The sequence below is a fragment of the Curcuma longa genome, chromosome 7, assembly GCF_044706935.1.
Source record: "Curcuma longa cultivar G26 ecotype Majalengka, Jawa Barat chromosome 7, ITB_CL_G26_1.1, whole genome shotgun sequence".
NCBI lineage: Eukaryota > Viridiplantae > Streptophyta > Magnoliopsida > Zingiberales > Zingiberaceae > Curcuma > Curcuma longa.
In genome coordinates, this window is record NC_133867.1 from 6,510,871 (window position 1) to 6,518,345 (window position 7,475).

Genomic DNA, 7,475 nt, shown 5'->3' on the forward strand with positions numbered 1-7,475 from the left:
TGGGATTATTCTCTGTTCCGACCTGGGATGAATCTATTAATGCAATTGATCTCTCATATTTTAATGTTTATTTAATAATATATTTATTAGGAAAAGTTCAATCAGATCAAGATTGATTGGATGACTGATAAAGAAAAATGAAATGATGAGAAGTTAAAATAGATCAAGGTTGACTAGATGTTTGACTGTCAAATATAAAGTCCAACCTTGACAAGGCTGATCTAGGCAAGAGGAAAATTTTAAAGAAATAAATCTTAGATAGTGAAAAATCTTGAAGAGTGAACTCCAAGTAGAAAAAACTCCTAAAGGAGTGAATTTTAAATAGTAAAGAAGTCTTGAAATAGTGGACTTCAAACAAATGCAAACCCTTAACAGAGTGAACTTTAAATAATAAAAAATTATGAAAGAGTGAACTCTAAGCAAGTGTAACTGAAATAAAGTTTCCAATTGACCATACACAATCGACCAAACCAATGTATTTAGTCGATCGAAGTACAATATTTTCTATTACTACTTTTGATTAACGTGTCTCAATCGGGACAACCTTAGGCGTTGATCAAAAAACCAACGAAAATTTTTAAGTCAAGATCAAACAATCTAATTGTCAAAATAACTCATACATTTATAAAAACTATTGTAGTTCTATTTTGCATGATCATCATTAGAACTATTCATGTTCTACTAACTTGGTTCTATAAAGCAGCAAAATTAGAATTGACTGAATATAGGGCAGGACTATCGTTACTAGTATTCTTCGTTAAAGGAAATATTGGAGATCCGAGTCAATAATGTCACGTAAGAGGTGAATTATTTTCCTTTATTTTTTTCCCTTTTAGTTAATTTTCTATCTGTCCGTATCTTCTCTATTAATATTTTAAATTCAATCCAAAAAAAGTAACGATGAGAAATAAATCCCTTAACATATTTTAGTTAAAAATTGTTAATAAAAAGAAAAAGGATCCACTTTATTTATTTATGCATAATATTAAATGTTATTATTATTCACATACTATATTTTTTATTGCACCATAATAATATTCTTTTCGTTATTCATTTCAACGGAATCTTTGTTTTTGCAAGAATGATTCTCGGCCTGCATCTGGAACTTCATAAATTTTACCCAAAATGGCATGTGTTGAGTACTGGCAGATCCAGTTGCCGTAATTTTACCCAAAATGGAACGATACGTCCACTTGTCTCTCTTTATATGCTCCACCGAATTTGACGGCGACCGGTATATTCCAGCCATGAAACGGGAGTCGCCTCCTTCCACAGGACTACTCGCCCTTCCGCTGCTCCTCTGTCTGTTCTTCGCCGACCATGCGGCGGCGGCGGCCACCGGGCCGCTGGGGACGGCGTCGCGGTGGATCGTGGACGTCGAGACCGGCAAGCGGGTGAAGCTGGCGTGCGTCAACTGGCCGTCGCACCTGGAGCCGGTGCTGGCGGAGGGCCTGTCGAAGAGCCCGCTGGACAGGATCTCGAAGATGATCCGGATCATGGGCTTCAACTGCGTCCGCCTGACCTGGCCGTTGTTCCTCGCCACCGACAAATCTGTCGCCAGCCGCACCGTCCGGAAGTCCTTCGACGGCCTCGGCCTCGGCGGCGCCATCGCCGGAATCCAAGCCAACAACCGATACCTGCTGGATCTTCCTCTCATCCAAGCATACGTGGTATATATATATAATCAACAGGAGATTATTAGATCGTATATATGAAATCTTCTGATCCTGGAGAAGAAAATTGCAGGCGGTGGTGGAAAACTTAGCGGCCAACGATGTGATGGTGATCTTGGACAATCACATAAGCACGCCGGGGTGGTGCTGCGGCCACGGCGATGGCAATGGCTTCTTCTGGGACGAGTTCTTCGATCCAGATTTGTGGATTCAAGGCCTGACGAACATGGCGACTCTGTTCAAAGGGCACAGGAATGTGGTCGGCATGAGCTTGAGGAACGAGCTCAGAGGGGAGAGACAGAACGTCGACGACTGGTACACGTGAGTCTCTAGCTCGACGTTGTTAAGGGAGAAGAACTCCGGCGGTTTCATGGACGCGCGCGCCTTGTTTCCCTGCAGGTACATGCAAATGGGGGCAGAGGCGGTGCACGCCGCCAACGGCGACGTGCTCGTCATCCTCTCCGGGCTCAACTTCGACAGCGACCTCAGCTTCCTGGCGGACCGGGACGTCAGCGTCGGCTTCGCCTCCGCCAACAAGCTCGTCTTCGAGGTGCACTGGTACGGGTTCACCGACGGCTCGGAGTGGGCCGATGGCAACGCCAACGACGTTTGCGGCCGCATCGTCGGCAGAGTGAACCAGCAGGCGGGGTTCCTACTCGACTGGAGCTTCCCCTTGATCCTGAGCGAGTTCGGGCTCGACCTGCGCGGCACGAACACGAACGACAACCGCTACTTCAGCTGCGCGCTGGCGTACGCCGCCGCCCAGGACATGGACTGGGCGCTCTGGGCGCTGCGGGGAGCTACTATCTCCGATCAGGTATCGCCGACCACGACGAGATGTACGGCCTGATGTCGTTCGACTGGAGCAGCGTCAAAAGCCAACCTCAGCTGACGAGGCTCCAGTCGATTCAGCCGCCTTTCCGAGGCCCCAACTCGACGCTTCCCGGCCACCTCACGATCCTGCATCCCCTGACTGGCCTCTGCGTCTCCGCCGACCATTCCTCCCAGCGGCTGGTGCTCTCCGACGTCGGCCGGTGCGCGGACCGGTGGAGCTACCCCGGCCACCAGACACTGTCGCTGAACAACGGCTCGAGTTCCTCCTGCGCGACCGCCGGCGGGGTGGGGAAGGAGGTGCGGCTGGCGGAATGCGAGACGAGCTCGACGTGGACGCTGCTGTCGGACTCGCAACTGCACGTGTCGACGCAGATGGAGGACGGGACTTCTCTGTGCCTGGAAGTCGGCGGCGACGGGAGAACGGTGGTGACGAACCCGTGCCGGTGCTTGAGCTCCGACTCGAGCTGCGACCCTCAGGGCCAATGGTTTGTGCTGGTCAACACCGATCAGTCGACGTAGACTTCTGTTATCGGCGTTGCTGTCGTTTCGCGGGCTGGGCAGCCATTGCAGCCGCACTTGTGTTTGTGTCCTTCATAAGAAACAAAGATGATCATCTCTGCTGGGTAAAAATGAAAATCTAAAATCAAAATAAAATAATTAGAACGGCATATATTTTTTATTTCAAAAACTACCTTTATTTTAGTATTATATTGTAACTACAAATCTACTAAAATATATTAAAATAATTAGATTTAATTAGAACATTATTATATATATAGTTAATATTATTGAAAGATCAGTTAAATATATTCAAAATCGAGTTAAAATTGTCATTAAACAAAAAAAAGAAATAAAAAAAGAGGGGGGAAATTCTTATAAAAGGACTGGCCTACTCTGACAATCAGCTGTTTGGGCCCTGGCTCTGGCTGACTAATAGAGATCATGGTTGACTTGATCTCCCCAAGCTCACGAGGCAATGGAGGCTAAGCTTGGATGCGGTGTTCCTAGCACAGTTGATTTCTAGATGATAGAATTATTGGATCGAGCACGAGTCGAATCTCGGAGATGTCATTGTCCTAGATTATGCCCTCCCACCCGGGAACCCGATGCGTATCTAATTTATTTATTTAAAGTGGAAAAGACCAATTGGCACAGTTAATTTCAATATCATGTCATAGATATTTTAATTCCATCGGTACTAACATCTAATTTATTTATTTGTACCAAACACAGTTAATTTCTAGATGATAGAATTATTGGATTGAGCACGAGTCGAATCTCGGGGACGTCATTGTCTTAGATTATGCCCTCCCACTCGGGAACCAGATGCGTATCCGATTTATTTATTTGTATTTCGTTGAAGTGCCAACGATACTGGACCATCTAAGGTAAGTGAAGTTTTATTAGATTGGATACAGTGTGTCTACGAGGCAATTTGTCGAGGCTTCACAATTAGGCTTGACCTTGTCGAGCTCATGGAAGCCTTGAGGATAGCTCGCAGCTAAGTATAGTTGTTGACAGGGTTGCACGAAGCCCATGAGTAGCTGGAGAAGACAGTGCCCTTGTAGAGCTTCAAAGAAGAAAAAGAATGTTAGAATGAAGGCAGGGTGTCCTGGCTCACCACTCCGATGCTCAAATCAGTCTGTCGTTGACCAGAGATGGAGAAGAAGAAGAACAAGAAAAATGGATTGTAAGGAAGGCTAAGGCGTGTTAGCCTATGCATATCTGGGCCCACGGAAAGTGGGGTTCTTTTATAGAGGCATTTGTGGAGATATCCCATCGACGATAAGGAATATATCTCCTCGCGGTAAGGGAGGGCTCTTACTACAAAAATAATCACCAATAGCGATGGATTTAACGATCGATTATAATTCGGTCGGTAATTTAGCGATCGATTTTTAACTTCGATCATAAATTTAGCGATCGATTATAATTTCGTCGCTATATTAGCGACTGAATTATAATCGGTCGCTATTTAGCGACGGAAGTTAAACATCGATCTCTACTTAGCTATGAAAATTAAATATCGGTCTCTAAAACAGCGACCGAATTTATATTGGACACCTAATTTTAAAGTTGGATGGCATGCGGAGAATTTTAACTAACCTTAGCGACCAAACTACGTTTCGATTGCTATTTTGATTCGACCGAAACGTAGTTCAGTCGCTAAATATTAGCGATCAAATTTTGATTCGGTCGCTAAGGTTCGCTAAAATTCTCCGCGTGCCGTCCAATTTAAAAATTAGCGATCCAATTCTCTACGTTCTTCCATCACCACCGCGATGCCACCGTTTTGGGCCTCGCCTACAACCTCATCCGCATCGTTCCAGTAATCTTCGATGATGGCCTGCATGCCACCTTGATCTCGTACGACGCGGCGCAGCGGAAGCTCGCAGGGTGAACCTGTCACCTCCTCTGTTACTGTTGGTGTTGGCGAGGCCCTATGTGGACGCCGTCGCGGAGCTATCGACGACGCCTGAGGACGAACGATCTATCTTCATCACCTTCTTCAGGTGATATCCTCTGACCCAAGAAGACATAGAAGAATACTTCACTAGGTACGTTCTCACCGATCGATCCTAACGCTGATGAATTTGAAGCACGATGTATAGCTAATCATCTAGATCGGTAACAAATGCAGTAAGTGGGGAAAGTGCGTGGAGAAAGTGAAGGTGGCGAGGTCGGCGTCGGCGGTGGCGATGATGTACGGGAAGGTGTGCATGGACTGAAATTTAATTCAGTCGCTATTTAGTGATTGAATCTTGATTCGGTCACTAAGGTTCGCTAAAATTCTCCACGTGCCGTCCAACTCTAAAGTTAGCAACCCAATATAAATTCGATCGCTGTTTTAGCGATCGATATTTAATTTTTGTCGCTAAGTAGCGACCGATGTTTAACTTCCGTCGCTAAATAACGACCGATTATAATTCCATTGCTAATATGGCAATCGAAGTTAAAAATCGATCGCTAAATTAGTGATCGAATTGTAATCGGTCGCTAAATCCTTCGCTATTTGTGATTATTTTTGTAGTGCCCGCTTCTTCCATTGCCACCGCGACTCCGCCGTTTTGGGTCTCGCCTACAACCTCATCCGCATCGGCCCGGTAATCTTCAACGACGGCCTGTAGGCCACCTTGACCTCGTACGATGCGGCGGTGGCGGAAGCCTACAGGCTGAACCTGTCACCTCCTCCGTTACCGCTGGCACTGGCGAGGCTCTATGTGGACACCGTCGCGAAGCTGTCGACGACGCCGAAGGATAAATGATCTATCTTCATCACCTTCTCCAGGGGATATCCTCTGACCCAAGAAGACATAGAAAAGTACTTCACTAGGTACGTTCTCACCAATCGATCCTAAAGCTGATGAATTTGAAGCACGATGTATAGCTAATCATCTAGATTGGTAACAAACACAGTAAGTGGGGAAAATGCATGGAGAAAGTGACGGTGGCGAGGTCGGCGTCGGCGTCGGCGGTGGCGCGAGTGTACAAGAAGGTGTGGATGGACCTGAAATTTAATTCAGTCGCTATTTAGCGACTAAAATAGAATAGCGATCGAAACGTAGTTCAATCGCTAATATTTAGCGACTAAATCTTGATTCGGTAGCTAAGGTTCGCTAAAATTCTCCGCGTGTCATCCAAATCTAAAATTAGCGATCCAATATAAATTCGATCGTTGTTTTAGAGATCGATATTTAATTTCCATCGCTAAGTAGCGATCGATGTTTAACTTCCGTCGTTAAATAGAGATCGATTATAATTCCGTCGCTAATATAGCGACCGAAGTTAAAAATCGATCGCTAAATTAGTGACCGAACCTAAAGCTGATGAATTTGAAGCACGATGTATAGCTAATCATCTAGATTGGTAACAAACGCAGTAAGTGGGGAAAGTGCGTAGAGAAACTGACGGTGGTGAGGTCGGCATCAGCGGTGGCGTCGGTGCACGAGAAGGTGTGTATGGATCGAAATTTAATTCAGTCGCTATTTAGCGACTGATACAAATTTCGGTCGCTATTTTATCGATAGAAACGTAATTCGGACGCTAAAATATTAGCGATCGAATCTTGATATCGGCATAAAAATAAATAGTTTCGCTAAGGTTCGCTAAAATTCTCCGCATACCGTCCAACTATAAAATTAGCTATCTAATATAAATTCGATTGCTGTTTTAGCGATCGATATTTAATTTTCGTCGTTTAACCGAATAAAGAATTTTAAAACCGAAATCGAACTGTATTAATCAATCTTTTTAGCTAAAATTTTGAAATCAAATTAAAAATTCAGTTCAGTTTAATCGATTTATTCGATTTAACTGAATTTTTACTTATCCATATGTCTATCTATATCTCTATATATATACATGGCTGGCCTCGTGATGTTATTATTTTGTCGAGAAGTTAGGGTTCGCTCATCTGCGGCGTAACCAAGTCGAAGAAGAGATTTCTTTCCCCTACAGATTGCAGAGCTCTTCTGCTAGGTAAGACGACGATGTTCTTCTCTGCTGGTTTCCGTGATGCAGCCCCCTTTGACTGTTTCTGTTTTCGCGTTCTGTGTTTTCATGGGATCTGGTTGTGTTTCTCCTTGGTGGTTTGGTTTCTTGATCGAAGGCTTCTTTAATGGGATCTTGATGTTTTAATTTGTGGAGGCTTCTTTAATTGGGATCTTGATGTTTTAATTTGTGGAGGATGAAACGTCCGAGTCCCTGTGAAAAAGAATGAAGGGGAATGGTTGGCCATGTTTGTTAGCCCTTAACCATGCATGATAATTAACCTCACGAATTGTAACCATAGAGTTAGTTCAATTGTGTGATTTATTTGTTATTTATGGAGCTAGCTTTAGGGTTTACACATGCAGTCTTATGGTTAGAAAGGGCCGGGGGAGATCACTTAATTTGTGTATTGATTGATTGATTGTGCTTTGTGTTCCTGTGGAGATTCTGTACAGGTACGTACGTACTGAATTAGTA

General features: G+C 44.5%; 1 pseudogene; it reads left to right on the top strand.

The window, feature by feature from the left end:
* Positions 1-1,328: 1,328 nt before the first annotated feature.
* LOC141832533 (glycosyl hydrolase 5 family protein-like) lies at positions 1,329-3,026 on the top strand (annotated as a pseudogene).
* The last annotated feature ends 4,449 nt before the right edge of the window (positions 3,027-7,475 follow it).